This window comes from Crocuta crocuta, unplaced genomic scaffold, assembly GCF_008692635.1.
Source record: "Crocuta crocuta isolate KB4526 unplaced genomic scaffold, BGI_CrCroc_1.0 scaffold255, whole genome shotgun sequence".
In the NCBI taxonomy this organism is placed as follows: domain Eukaryota; kingdom Metazoa; phylum Chordata; class Mammalia; order Carnivora; family Hyaenidae; genus Crocuta; species Crocuta crocuta.
Genome location: NW_027530670.1, coordinates 193,331 through 209,770, shown reverse-complemented (window position 1 = coordinate 209,770; position 16,440 = coordinate 193,331). Strand labels below are relative to the sequence as shown.

At 38.1% G+C, this 16,440-nt stretch overlaps 1 protein-coding gene across 2 annotated transcripts in view; it reads right to left on the bottom strand.

Moving 5' to 3' along the window:
- The window catches only part of SBF2 (SET binding factor 2), a 499,779-nt gene that overhangs the window by 483,080 nt on the left and 259 nt on the right, over positions 1–16,440 (bottom strand). The window lies entirely within an intron of this gene.

Genomic DNA, 16,440 nt, shown 5'->3' with positions numbered 1-16,440 from the left:
TGTGCTTTGATTTGTGCATGAATGTTATGACCATGTTTCTAGGTAACATCAAAGTTTTGTTAATGCTGAGACCATGGGTGGAAAACAGTTACAAATACAAAGAGGTCCTCATCCCATATTTCTGTATGTGGTATATTCTTCTTTTCCTATGTTGAATTCTAATATAGCAGTCCAGTCTGTCCCATAGTTTAAACCACATGGTTAAGGAATGAAAATATCTCCTGAAGTACAGTCTTGGTATAATCATCCAGAAGAAGACAGATCCCTGGACATGAAACTAGAAACAGGAAAGTGTACCTTAGATAGATCTGAGAGGAATGGACTGTTTGACCCCCATCTAAGGCCTAGACTTAAGGAAACATGCTGAAAGGAAAAACAGCCTCCGTCATATGACGGCAGGCCATAAGCTAGCTAGGACATTATCTCTTTCAGAGACCACAGATCAAACAGACCTAAACTATACCTTGCAAACCAGATGACTGACTTGAAAGCTACTCTCTAGCTTCATTATCCTTGTTTTGTTTTCAGCCTTTAAAAAAGTCTTATTTCAGGGACGCCTGGGTGGCTCAGTTGGTTAAGCGTCCAACTTCAGCTAAGATCATGAGCTCACGGTTCGTGGGTTTGAGCCCCGCGTCAGGTTCTGTGCTGACAGCTAGCTCAGAGCCTGGAGACTGCTTCAGATTCTGTCTCCCTCTCTCTCTCTGACCTTCCCCTGCTAGCTCTCTCCCTATCAGAAATAAATTTTTTTAAAAAGTCTTATTTCAGGGTTGCCTGGTTGGCTCAGTTGGTAGAGTGTGCCACCAGAGTGGCCACAAGAGTGCCAATAGAGTGGTACACTCAACCAACTGAGCCAGCCAGGCACCCCTCCTTAAAAAAATAAAATCTTTAAAAAAAATGTTAAGAAAAAAGTAGCATTCTATAAGAACACTAGAGAAACAGAAGAGGCAGGGAGCTCTGAGGTCAAGTCAACCCTTCCCATGTGATGGCTTTCCTTCCATTACTAACCTTGGAAGACTGAGGTTTCATTAAAAAATATATGTATATATGTATATACGTATACATTCCACTACATATATATATAATGGAATATTACTACCGTTAAAAAAAGAATGAGATCTTGTCATTTGCAGCAATATAGATGAACCTAGAGGATATAATGCTTACGCAAAACAAGTTAGTAGGACAAAGATGAATACCATATGATTTCAGTCATATGTAGAATTTAAGAAACAAAACAAATGAACAAAGGAAATAAGAGAGAAAGAATGGACTCTTAAATGCAGGTAACAAATTGGTGGTTGCCAGAGGGGATTTGAGCGGGCAGGAATGATACACTAGACAAAGAGGATTAAGAGTATACTTATTGTAATGAGCACTAACGTAGAGAATTGTTGAATCAATATATTGTACAACTGAAACTAATATTACATTGTATGTTAATTATACTTCAGTTAAAAATAATAGTAAATAAAAAAGAACTGGAAAAATTCTGTACAAGTACCTAGAATCAAATTAAGGTCTAAAGAGGCACTACAGTCAAGATTCAGCAACCTTCTGTAATGTTTGAAATGTTTATAACAAGAATGCATTACTACAATAAATAAAATAAAAAACAATTTAGCAATAGACAGGTAAGTGAAAGCAGGAAGGTGCTGATATACTAGAACCATGACAGAATGAGTCAAAACTGGATAGAAAAACAGATGAGCAGAGTTTCTAATCATTTGGACAAAAAAAGAATTTCAAGGCCAAGCAGAAAAAAATCAATTAGAAACTAGATCTCCAAATAGGAAAATTCAAGATGAGTAAAACAAGATGCACAGGTTGTAAAGAAAGGAAACCAGACTACCAGGAGGGACACAAGGGCAATTACTCTGCTTCCTATGAAAGCAAGCACTTTTCCCAAGTTCTCCTACAGAAATACTTCAGAACATCTTATGTAACAGATTTTTAAATTTTGTTTTCCAAAGTATCAAGAATTTCAACTCCAAAGATAAAGTACAGAAGGATAAGAAAAAAATGCAATGAAAGTAACTGGCCTAAGAAAACAGGGAGAAAAAAGTCATAACTTACTCTAATATAATCTTCATTTATTACTTACCAGTTTTCCTGTTCTGGTCCCAATATTATGACTTACTAGTTCTCTTCCAGTCTCAACATTTCTGCCAAACTGAGAATCTATTCATTGTTTGTCACTTCAGTACATCTGCCACTACTACTGTCCCTTAACCTAATAAACCCTCCCTGTTCCTCTCCCTCAATCTTCTTCACTCCCTAGTCCCTATAATGTATTTATAAAGAAAAGTTTTGATTCAAAGCTAGAAAATCATTTTGAGTCCCATTTAATTCCATTTAAAATACATATGAAAGTAAGCAAATTATTTAACTTTGACAGACCCCGCAGGATAACTCACTATATTTCTATCAAGAGTCTGTGAGATAATGTATATGAAAATGCTCAATATTTTTTAAATAAATGAACTGATGATCTAATCTGATAGTCTCTGACTATAAAGAAAATGCCTAAATAAATGTAAGTTATGTGACACATCTAAAGAAAACTGACTTCCCCAACACAATAATATGGAAAAAACAGGTGGCATAAGTGAAAAAAAAAAAAAATTTAAAGTAGTCTCCATACCCAGCGTGAGGTTTGAACTAAGCACCCTGAGATCAAGTGTCACATGCTCTACCAACTGAAACAGCAAGGCGCCCCAGCACAAGTAAAATTTACAACAAAGAACACACATAGATCTAGGAGCACCTGGGTGGCTCAGTCACTTAAGCATCCAACTCTTGGTTTCAGCTCAGGTCGCGATCTCACAGCTTCATGTGTTCAAGCCCTGCATCGGGCTCTGTGCTAGTAGTCTGGAGGCTGCTTGGGATTCTCTCTCTCCCTCTCTCTCTGCCCCTCCCTCACTCATAGTGCCTCTCTCGAAATAAATAAACTTTAAAACAAATTTTTTTTTAAAAAACACACATAGATCTAAACCTTTCTAAAGACTGTACAAAACTGTATGTGGGGGATATATATACATATACACACATACATATATTCCAAGAAATTCTGACTTTTCCACCGTATATTATTCACCCAAATATTTAGATTGAATGCTGTTTTAACTTATAATGTTATAAGAATGGTTTTTTTAATATATTTGGCTTTTGAAAGTATAATCTATTACAAAATTATTTTTCAATTAAGTCTTATATTTTACACTGTTCTGTCCAGATAAATTTCCTAATATGTACAAACAGCAAGCATTATAAAAGCTTCATGAGCCACTATGGTTATAGTAGGCTGAATCGTGTCCCCCCAAAATTCCACCAGAATTCCAGAATGTGACCTTATTTGGAAATAGGGTCTTTGGTGATGTAATTAGTTAAGGATCTCAAGATGAAATCATCCTGGATATATGATGCCCCCGAAATCCAATGATTACTTTCTTAATAAAAGAAAGGAGATGTGGACATAGAGACACAAAAGAAGGCCATGTAAAGATGAGGCAGAGATCAGAGTGATTGCTGTCCCAAACCAAAGAAGCCTAGAGCCATCAGAAACTCGAAGCAGCAAGGAAGGATCCTTCCTTAGAGTATATAGCAGGAGCACTTCCCTCCCAGCACCTTGATTTCAGACTTATTGTCTCCAGAACTGTGAGAAAATAAGTGTTGTTTTAAGCCACCAAATTTGCAAGATGTGTTATGACAGTGCTGGAGAGCTAAACTGTAGCTATCACGTAATACACTGTACTCCTGTTAAAACGTCTTAAAAAATAAAGATTATTTCTCTGGTGTTTTCCTATAATAGTGTGAAGGTCCCCTCAAAATACACTTTTTTTTCCCTCTTCTTAATCTTTTTGTTCCTATACTCCAGAAAAATCAATATCTATAAAACTGTACATATTTTTTTTAATCTAGCCTGTCTCAAATTCAGTAGTTGTATGAAATATTTCCACAGGCAAAATTACTTTTTCATTCTTTTTTTTTCAGTAAACAATGAAACACAGATATAACTAAAAACAAAAACAAAAACAAAAAAACCTCTAATGAAAAATTCTAAAATGCTAAAATGGAGACATTGGTAAGTATATGAAAAAATTAAATAATTATGAAACTATAAAGTTACCTTTTCCTTTAANACTGCGAGATCATGACCTAAGCGAAAGTCGGACGCTTAACCGACTAAGCCACCCAGGCGCCCCGAGAAATGAGAATTTTAAATGAATAGCCTTTACTTTATAATTTCATAACCCAAGTCATTACTTAAGTTCAGCAATAATTAAGTAACAGAGTATTAAATCTTGTAATACCTAATGATCTCAGTTTTGACAACAGCAATGTTTTAAAATTAAGAAACAGTAGGGGCACCTGGGTAGTTCAGTCAGTTAAACATCTGATTCTTGATTTCAGCTCAGGTCATGATCTCACGGTTCATGGCATCGAGCCCCACAGTGGGCTCTGCACTGACAGAGAGGAGTCTACTTGGGATTCTCTCTCTCCTTCTCTCTCTGCCCACCCCAGCTCACACTCTCTCTCTCAAAATAAATGAATATTTAAAATAAATAAACACTAGTCCACCACCAACACAGTGATTTAGTCAGGGTCTTCATTTTTATAACAGTTTTTAATGAAGATGATCATGTCTGGCACATAATAATACATAACACATAAATTAACATACAACTGAGAAATAAAATTGCTGCTGAAAAAGTTATTTCGAGAGGTTAGGTTTGGTAAGAATTCATTATTTTGATACTTGTCTCTAAAATTTAAAAGCTTACCCTGAAACCTTTCTCAAAACACTTTACCACTATCTTTTCCCAATACTGTACTTCCCTATCCACTAGTGCTAAGTTTACCTGTAGATTTCTGGTTCTATTAAATGCCTATGTTACTTGTTACCTCCCACAAAGTTCCGAAAGGTGATCAGGGACATGTTTGGATATACACCATTATAGAATATCTCCAAAACTAATCAAATGGCAATTTTATTTTCCAAAGTACACACTCTTTATAAAGGAGGAGTCAGAGCCCAATGATATACTTGTATTCTGTATACAGAATGTGTTTGAGACCCCAAGTCCTAAGGAACTTTCTCCCCATACCTATCCACCCTCTCCAGCATCAACTGCTCTAAATCCATCCATTTCCACTCCTTTTTCTCCCCTCATTTATGCTCACATCTGTCCTATACATTTTTTTAAACTCTCATTGGACCCATTTCTGCAATTTAATTCAAGCATAGCTAACTAACCACTAATCACTCAGACAACCCAGATTAAAAAACATATTTAAAAACAATAATAATAACAATAATAAAGTTTTTATCCTTAAAGTGTTCAAAGTTTTCCAACCAGATTTTTTTTTTTTTTTTTTTTAAAGTAATCTCTACACCCAATGTGGGGCTCAAACTCAGGACACCATGATCAAGAGTCACATGCTCCTCTTACTGAACCATCCAGGCGCCCCTCCAACCAGATATTCTTACCTCTCAAAATCAGACGACTCAAACAAATGGTCTTAATCTGCTGTTTCCTATCCTTTCTCCTGCTTTAAGTTTTGCAATGTGTTTTACAACACAAGATTCCAAGTGAAACAATTCTGCAGTAAGACTATCCTTGATATAAATTCTCAAAATAGAGCAAGTTATACTGGAGTTCAGGCTTAGGTAATTTCCAGTCCAGTATTTGCCAACAGTGGTGTAACCATTCACTCACAAGAAGAGGCATATGGGTGGTGCAGACAAGTGCATCAGTTTCTCTTTTCTTTTCTTTTCTTTTCTTTTCAAGTAGACTCCACATCCAGCATGAAACCCAACGCGGAACCCAACATGGGGTTTAAATTCACAACCCGAAATCTAGACCTGAACTGAGATCAAGAGTTGGATACTTAACAGACTAAGCCACCCAGACACCCCAATGCATCAGCTTCTTATCCATAAAGTAGACTGAATTAAACAATCTGTACAGTTAACTTATAACTCTAACATTTTATGAAATGCAAAGATCTTGATTAACTCCACATGTCACTGATCTTTCTGACATACTGGACACTGAGAAATATTCCCTTTCTATGAATCACTTTTTATGACTCCGGATTTCCAACACAGAAAACTCTTAATTTATAATGGTTTAACCATATGAGGTTATAATCTGTCATGTAAAAAATAAAAATTCAGAGGGCAGTTATGACAATCTTACTATAAATCATTAAGAACCAGGTTCTTTCTAGGGTTTAGATCCTTATCTACATAGCCAAGATGCCTGCTGCAGCTCCAATCTTTATATAAGCGGGTCAGTCTCAGGAAAGAGAAAAGCTGGGAAGGTATACCCTTTAAGAATATTTCTGGGATACTGAGCTCATTTGCACTTACATCTAACTGGCCAGAACTTATTCACATGTTCATTAGAAACTGGAAAAGAAAAAAAGAAGAGAAATGAAATTTGAAAATAGTCTCTCTTCTGCATGGCCACATAACTAACCAAAAATCAGGAGTTCTATCACCCTCAAGGAGAAGAACAGCTACTGGGAAAAACTAAATCTCTCTCCCAAACTTGTCAATCCCATCTTATATGGCTCCTTTCATTTTCCATCCTCTTAGCAATAGATTCCCCAAAACTCAGTCCTTGGTTCTCTATTCCTCTGCTCTACACCAAATTTCTGAGGGCATTCACAGTGCCATAATAACTCTATCCTAATGACTCTCAAGTCTTTGTGTCCAGCCTTTACTTGTCCCCATTTCTGAAGTCTGCATTTGAATGACTATAAACTAAAACCCACCTATCTTCCAAGTTCACAAAGACAAATAAATTTTAACGGAAAAAATTTTCAACCACCTATTTAAGTAATGGTATCACAGGTATCCCAGAGTTTCTTGTTTGGAATTTTTGTATCACTTCTGACTCCTCTTTCACTTCCCACAAGCCATGGGATTCACGTCATCATGAGCTTCTAAAGAGATAAAATAAATTGGACTTGGTGAGGCTTACAGAGCATATGACTCAGGACGTGGATTTATCAAATTGGCTTTGGCCCCCCCACAACTCTACTAAAATGTTCTAAAGTCACTGTCTGTATTACCAACTCCATAAGCCCACTTATCCTTATTATCAAGTCCATGAGGGACACCTGGGTGGCTCAGTCGGTTAAGCATCCAACTTCAGCTAAAGTCATGATCTCACGGTTCATGGGTTTGAGCCCCGCATTGGGCTCTGTGCTGATTCTGTGCTGGCTCTGTGCAGAATCTGTCTTCAGATTCTGTGTCTCCCTCTCTCCCTGACCCTCCCCTGCTCATGCTGTCTCTATCTCTCTCTCAAAAATAAATAAAACATCAAAAAAATTTTTTTAAATCGATGAGTCTATTTATTATAGACTCTTTGTGTCCCTCCAAAACTCATACATTCCCAATGTGATAGCATTTGGAGATGGAGCAAAGTGATGGTATCTGAAGGTGACTAGGCCATGAGGGCTCTGTCCTCAGAGTGAGATGAGTGCCCTTATAAAGGAGGCTCCAGAGATTTCCCTTGCCCCTTCCACCATGCAAGGATATGATGAGAACACCACTATCCATGAACCAGGAAGCCAGCCTCACGAGACCCTCAATCAGCCTGAGCTTTGATCTTGGAATTCACAGCCTCCAGAACTGTGAAAAATAAATGTTCACTGTGTAAGCCACACAGTTGATGCTAAGTTGTTACAGCAGCCCAAACGTACTAAGACACTACTATTAGTCCTCATTATACATCTTCAGAGCTTTTGATATTTATTCATCATATCCTTCTCCTCAAAACTCTCTACACCCAAGGTTTCCATGATATCACACAACCTTAGTTCTCTTGCAATACCTCTGACCACTCCTGACTACTAACGTTCTATCTACTTCTTAAATATTGAATTTTCTCTGGGCTCAATTCTTAGGCTACTCCTTTATTCACCCTATACACATTTCCTCAACAATCTCATTTTTTTTGTTAAATCTGACAATCAGTTGGCTATTGGTAATTGCCAAATTAAATCTCTAATTTTCACTTCTCTTCTTATATCCCGACCCACATATCTAAACACCTAAACGACATCTCTACCTTCCTTGAGTATAGGCAAGCACCTTTAATTTAACATATCCAAAACTAAGCTCAGCATTGCTTTCCTGCATCCAAGTTTATTTCTTCTCCTGAATTCACTATTTGCATTCACAGCATCATCACCCACCCAATTAACAGTTAAAGACTTTGTTACCCTCAATCCATTTCACTATTAAATTTTGCTAATCTGAGCTTTCAAATTTCTCTAGACTCCATAACCTTCCTTTCTATTCCCTGCAAAACCTCCTAAGTTTTCTCACACTGGTCTTTCTCCCTCTAGACCATTGCCATTTGAGTCATATTTCTATGTTGTTTCTTGCTTTTCAAAAGACCCCACTGTCTAAATTCAAGGCTAAATTCCATAGCCTATACACAACTTCCCATAATCTTCTCTGAATCCACTCCAGCAAAGCTCACTTCAATTCCCATCTACACTATATTTCTCTCCATTCCTGGAACAAGACAGTCACATATCTACATGTTTTTCTCTCTGACTGTAATCTCCTTTACCCTCTTATCCACATGGCAATGCTTATTCATCTTACATAACTTGACTCTTGATTTTGGCTCAGGTCATGATCTCAGGGTCATGGGATCAGGCCCTGAGCTGTCCTCTGCACTGAGTGTGGAGCCTGCTTAGAATTCTCTCTCTCCCCTCTGCCCCTCTCCCCAGCTTGTGAAATAGAGAGAGAGAGAGAGAAAGAAGAATGGGGAAGGGGGGAAGGAACCCAGGCTGACTATGAATTACAATGGTTCCATAATAACCAGTAATCAGTTTTTAAAGTGTCTCAACCTATATGGACAAGTACTGTGCATAAGTTTACCTCTTAGCTTATCTCACTTACACCTAAATAAAAGTGATGCAATACCTAAGAAGTATTTCACATCTTACGCTAATATACTTAGATGAGTTGGTATGAAAGAATACAAGAACCTCAAATAATTATGATACTTGACTCCAGGTTAAATATTATCTAGATAAATGGATTAAATTCTAAATATATTAATGGACAGCAAAAGTAAACAAAAAGAGGGGTGCCCAGCTGGTTCAGTCAGTATAGCATGCGACTCTTGATCTCAGGGTCATGAGTTCAAGTTCCATGTTGGGTATGGTGCCTACTTAAAAAAAAGGGGAAAAAAAGATATTTAACTTTAAAAAAAAGTAAATAACAAAAAAATTAAAGTCATTAAGGGATTCAATCAATGTGGTCATTATCAATTTTTCTCGGACAAATTTCAGTAAAAGTAGAAGGAACAATAAGATAAATAAACATAGTTCATTAAATAAGTTCACCTGTTAGAAACATAATATTTCCTAATTTTCTAAAAATTGTGCCAGAGTCATTTGCAAAGTCAGGAAAATAACATCTTAATTTCAATTATCAAAACCAATCTGTCATAAAAATCAGTGGTTTTCAAGTTATATTCTCCTCAGCATGACAGTATATTATAAGAGCACAAAACTGGAAATGTATTAAATATCCAATAAAAAAGTGAAATGATGTTAAATTGATATACTCATAAGATGTAATAATTTAGCTACTGAAGATGTTTTTCTGGAATTTTATAGAGTAATCTTTCCTTATTCATCAACATTAAGGAAAAAGTAAGAATACTATGAGTATCTTTTTATCTTATGGCCTTATTTTATAATTTGCTAAGTTAATTTTTTTGAGATAGCTGTAATAATAAATAATACAGAAATCCCATTTCTCCTTACCCAGTTTCTCCCAATGGTAACGTCTTGTAAAATTATAGTACAATATCAACACCAGGACACTGACATTAATACAATCTATTTTCTTATTCAGAGTCCCCAGTTTTACTGTATTTATTCACAGTGGTGTGTGTGTTTCACTTCTATATGATTTATCATATATGTAGGTTCATGTACCCACCACCTAGTCAAGATACAAAATAGTTCTATCACATCAACAATAGCCAAATGGAGATTGAGAGAGCCCAAACGTCCATCAACTGGTGACTGGATAAAGAAGATATGATGTATATGTACATATATATATACATCTATGTAATGGAATATTACTCAGTCATCAAAAAGAATGAAATCTTGCCGTTTACAATGATGTGGATGGAGCTAGAATGTATTATGTTAAGTGAAATAAGTCATTCAGAGAAAGACAAATACTGTATGACTTCACTCATAGGTGAAATATAAGAAACAAAACAGATGAACATATGGGGTGGGGAGAAGAAAAGGAAACAAACCATAAGAGACTCTTAATGATAGGAAACAAACCATGGGTTGACGGAGGGAGGTGGGTGGGAGATGGGCTAAATAGGTGATGGGTAATAAGGAGGGCACTTGTGATGAGCATTGGGTGTTGTGTATAAGTGATAAAAATCATGGAATTCTACTCCTAAAACCAATATTGCACTGTATGCTAACTAAAATTTAAATTTAAAAAAAAAAGGAAGGAAAAAACCCCAAGAAACAAAACAGTTCTATCAACATAAAAATTCCTCCTATTACCCTTTGTTAAATTGATTGATTGATTGATTGATTATGGGGGAGAGGGGCAGAGCCCCAGAGGGGCAGAGAGAGAGAATCTTAAGTAGGTTCCATGCTCAGCTTGGAGCCCAACACAGAGCTGGAATGTCACAACTGTGAGATCATGACATGACCTGAGCTGCAATCAAGAGACAGACGCTTAACCAACTGCACCACCCAGGCACTACCCTCCTGTTACTCTTTTTTTTTTTTTTTAAATGTTTTATTTATTTCTAGGAGAGAGAGAGGGAGACAGTGTGAGCAGGGGAGGGTCAGAGAGAGGAAGTCACAGACTGAAACAGGCTCCAGGCTCCGAGCTGGCAGTCAGCACAGAGCCCGACGCAGGGCCCGAACCCACGAACCGCGAGATCATGACCCAAGCGAAAGTCGGACGCCCAACCGACTAAGCCACCCAGGCGCCCCTCCTGTTACTCTTTTATAATCACATTCTTTTCTTATAGCTTTTTGTATTTTACTTGTTTTCAGTAATTGTGTATTCATTCAGTACATCTTTATTAAACTATGTGCAAAATACTCTTTTTGGATATAATTCAAATTGCGTTAATTATTTTTAACAGTTTGTAAAAGCAATTTTTCAAAAGACAAGGTTATCTTTCAACCCAATTTTAATGCAGATATATGAAAAAATTTAACTAAGAAATATTACTAAAAAAAAGTGTTACTAACTGAAAAGTCACTTTAGGAATACATATAGAGCACATTGATTAATTCCAGGAAAACTGTGGTATTAAGTATACAACATTTCAGTATTATATTATCATAATCTGATTAGCTTTTAGGGAGATTTAGGTAATAAAATTATAGTAATTCCCAAAGAAAACTTTATAATAAAGATTTACAAAATGAACTAGGTTTGTTCTTCACTTACAATTCAAACAAGTACGCAGATTTAGTGGATTTTCTTCCAATACGTTTTTATAGAGGGCTTTACATAAAAAGGACTATTCAAAGGATACAACTCCAGACATAAGAGTATTCAAATGTCTTAAAAGTGTTCCCAAATTAAAACATCTGCCATTCAAAAGAAACTGTTAAAAAAAATTAAAAGACAAACCAAAAACTGAAAGAAACCATTTACAAAACACCTGATAAGGACTTGTATTTGAAAGTTAAAAAACAAACAAAAAAACAAACAATCCGATAGAAAAGAACAAAAATTTGATCTGAGACCTTACAAGAAAATATTCAAATATAATAAACACATGAAAAGGAGATTAAAATCATTAGTCACCATGAAAATGCAAATTGAAACCACAATGAGATACCATTACATATCCACTAGAAGTACAAAAAACACTTTTAGAAAGTAAAAATAAATAAAATAAAAAGATCAACTGGAACTTTTATACATTGCTGGAAAGTATGCAAAATGGCACAGCCAATTTGGAAAAGTTTGGCAGTTTCACACAAAGTTAAACAGAAACTTATCATATGACTCAGCAATTCTTCTCCCATATATTTATCCAAGAGAATGAAACCATATGAATACTCAAAGATCTGTATGCAAACATTCAGAATAACTCTGTTCATAATAGCCAAAAACTGGAAACTCAAATGTCCACCAAATGGTGAATGAATAAATTCTACCACATTAACCAATAAAAAGGAGCAACTGACAATACATACAAAAGGGATAAACCTCAAATATGTTTTTTTAAGTAAAAAAAAAAAAAGCCAGACATTAAAAACACTATATCACTCCAGGGGCACCTGGGTGGCTCAGTAGATTAAGCATCCAACTTCGAATCAGGTCATGATCTAGCGGCTCACGAGTCCCAGCCCTGGGACGGACTCTGTGCTGACAACTCAGAGCCTGGAGCCTGCTTAGGATTCCATGTCTCCCTCTCTCTCTGCCCCTTCCCCACTACTGATCTCTCTTTCTCTAAAAAGTAACATTAAAAAAAAATTTTTAACACTATATAATTCTATATAGACGATATTTTTAAAAACGACCAAAAAGGACAAAAAACAAATCAATGACTGCCAGAGGCTAGGGAGGGAACTGACAGCACAGGGGCAGAAAGAATTTTTTGTAGGGACAGAAATGTTCTGTATCTATACCGTGATTGTGGTAGTGGCTACATTTACGTACACACCCGTCAAAACTCTTTAAACCATTCAGTTAAAAAGGTAAATTTATTATATGTAAATTATACTCTGATAAACGTGACCAAAGAAAAATCCCAAATAAAGAAATTAAAGGGGCGCCTGGGTGGCTCAGTTGGTTAAGCGTCGGACTTTGGCTCAGGTCATGATCTCATGGTTCGTGGGTTCGATCCCTGCATCAGGCTCTGTGCTGACAGCCAGCTCAGAGCCTAGAGCCTGTTTCAGATTCTGTATCTCCCTCTCTCTCTGACCCTCCCCTGCTCATGCTGTCTCTCTCTCAGAAATAAATAAAACATTAAAAAAAATTTTTTAAAGAAATTATAATAAATGCATACATTTTACTCTCCAAATTCTATAATTTATAAAAGCTTCTGGATTCTGTGACCTAAAAAAATCATCTTCCCTGGGGTGCCTGGCTGGTTCAGTCTGTAGAGCCATGGGACTCCTGATCTCCAGGTTTACTTAAGAGTTAGGGTTTACTTAAGAAAATGAAAAATAATGGGGCACCTGGGTGGTTCAGTTGGTTAAGCGACCAACTTCAGCTCAGGTCATGATCTCACGGTTCGTGGGTTGGAGCCTCGCATCGGGCTCTGTGCTGACAGCTAGCTCAGAGCCTGGAGCCTGCTTCAGATTCTGTATCTCCCTCTCTCTCTGACCCTTCCCTGCTCACACTGTCTCTCTCAGAAATAAATAAAAAATAACATTTAAAAAATGTTTTAAAAAAAGAAAGAAAATGAAAACTAAAAAGTAATCTTCCCTTTCCCTGCTATGGGGTGGTGAATGGGGTGAGGTGGGGGTTGTCAGAACCCAAATGAACCAAGGAAGGAGTCCATGTGGGAAGGATAATTCAAAAATGTTCTCAGTTCAAGTACTAGAAGAAGGGTGTCAATGCAGAGAGGCAACCTGGCTTGGGGCACAAGGTGTGAACAGAGTGAAGAGGATGTCTTCACATGAAAGCAGCCCAGTGTGGGGTATCAGAGCCTAAGGTGGGTGAGAAACATATCCACAAACAATGGGGAAGCTGATATGGAGGTTCAGAGTAGGTTGAGGAAGGTGTCCCTATATTAGGATATCCTGGTATGGGCTGTTAGATCCTGAGAGGGGTAGCAGAGTGGGAGAGATGGAAGGAAGAATGAGCAGAGAAAGAAAGGCATCCAGGAGAGAAGAGGGGGTGGTAGCAAGTATGAAAGACTGGTCAAATACAAGAGAATTAAGTATATTAAGGATAATGGAAACCAGATTTCTCACTATCAAAGAAGAGTATTACAAATATGAAACAGGAAAAGTAAAAAGTAGAATGAACCCTGGAGTGTTGTACTGAAAGTAGAGGTTAGTGTAAGCTCATCAATTTCAATATATACAGATAAATAAAAATAGCTGTAAATGTGTTTCTGTACATACATCTATGTATCCCCCAGCTTCAACCATTAAGAAGGTCTGAGAACACTAACAACCCAACACCAACAAAAATACTAGCACTGAGATCTTAGCGTCAAAATGTCATTCTCAGGGGCGCCTGGGTGGCTCTGTCAGTTAAGCGTCCAACTTCGAGTCAGGTCAAGATTTCATGAGTTCATGAGATTTCAACAGTTCATGAGTTCAAGCCCCACTTCAGGCTCTGCATTGACAGCTCCAAGCATAGAGCTTGCTTTGGATTCTGTTTCCCTCTCTTTCTGACCCTCCCCCACTCATGCTTGCTCTCCCACGCTCGCACTCACACGCGCGCTCTCTCTCTAAAAAATAAACACTGGGGCGCCTGAGTGGCTCAGTTGGTTCGATGACCGGCTTCGGCTCAGGTCATGATCTCACTGTTCGTGGGTTCGAGCCCCGCGTCGGGCTCTGTGCTGACAGCTAGCTCAGAGCCTGGAGCCTGTCTTCGGATTCTGTGTCTCCCTCTCTCTCTGACCCTCCCCTGCTCACACTCACTCAGAAATAAATAAATAAACATTTTAAAAAATTAAATAAATAAACATTGAAAAAAATTGAAAATGTCATTTCTGGGGCACCGAGGTGGCTCAGTCAGTTAAGTGTCTGACTCCTGATTTTGGCTCAGGTCATGGTCTCAGGGTCATGAGATTAAGCCCCACGTCCAGCTCTGCATGGACAGTGTGGAGCCTGCTTCGGATTCTTTCTTTCCTTCTCTCTCTTTCTCCCTCAAAAGTAAACAAACTTTAAAAAAAAAAAAAGTCATTCTCCACTAAAAGGATTCGGGGATCCCGAGAGAAACAGCCAATTGCAGGACTAAGGCAGGTATAGTATAGGATAAACTTTCTCATGCCAAAAAGTAAAGACATGCTCAAAGAATGATGGGGACATGTCATAAAGACATAGAAGCCAGACTGAATGGGTTCTCATTGGCCAAATGAGAAACAATCTAAACATCAAAATAAACAGTAACAGAATATAATCCACTTAAAAAAAAAAAACCCTTCATACAGGGGTGCCTAAGTGGCTCCATTGGTTAAGCATGACTTTGGCTCAGGTCATGATCTCAGGATTTGTGAGTTCAAAGCCCATGTTGGGCTCTGTGCTGACAGCTCAGAGCCTGAAGCCTGCTTTGGATTCTGTGTCTCCCTCTCTCTCTCTGCCCCTCCCCTGTTCACGCTTTCTCTCTCTCTCAAATATGAATAAACATTTAAAAAATTGTTTTTAAATAAAAATTTCCCACTAAAGGAAGTTATTAGAAGAGTAATAGTGAAAGGAGCAGTTGACTGAGAGTGGGTAGAACAATGACATTCTGACGCTACAGATGGCTGTAACCATCAACAAAACACAATCTCAGCATCTCCTCTGAAAGACTGTAGGGACTATCAACTGCTATATAAAATTCCCTGCAAATGTGCAACTGGAATTACCCTGAAACACATGTGCTTTCCAGTTCAATTAATTACATTAATCGAATTACAGTAATGCGAAGCAATGTAAATACAAAAATAAACTTGCACGAATTTATTCGTTCAAAAAACCCTGAATTTTCTTAAGTTGCAAAAGTCCAAAGATGAAATTAAAATACAAAGCATGTGCCACACTGTTCCTTATGAAGAAAATTTTGCGATGAATTAAATGATTAAAAGATGCATTAAACACTGCGTGCCAATTATACTCAAAAAAACTTTTTCAATCCAAAAAAAATTTTTTTAATCACATATTAACATTAAACAAGACCTTCAGCGGTCGGCTGACTGTCCTTACTTAAAAGATAGTGCTAAAACACTCTCAAATGACTATCGTATCTTGTCTTGAAAGAACAGGGAGCATTTCCTAGAAACGTTTAAAACTGCAGGGACCCCTTCCCCCGGTACCACCCGTTCACTGAGGCGGTGACCAGACAGGCCTCCGACATCGAAGGGGTGAGGTAGCAGGGGACTCTCTCAGCATTTCCTTTTGGAGAGGACAGCCCCCCTGCGTCACTCGTTACTCACTCAGGATGCTGGGCAGAAGTTTATCCCCGAGGAACCTAATACAGTTGGCTCCTGCCCTCCCAGCCCTGAGATCCTGGCTCAATCCCGCGGGCACCAGGGCGCTGCCCCTGGTACCCGGCCTCCTGCAGAGCGAGGGTCGCAACACCCAGACCCGCCCCCAGCTGGCCCAGCTGGGCCTCCCTGGGCCCCCGCGGGCGCGGCCTCTTCCCCTTTCTCTCCCCTCCCCCTCCCCTCGTGCTGGTCCCTCACGCCCACCGCGAGGCTCAGCCCAGCCACGAAGGCCGGACACCGACCGCCG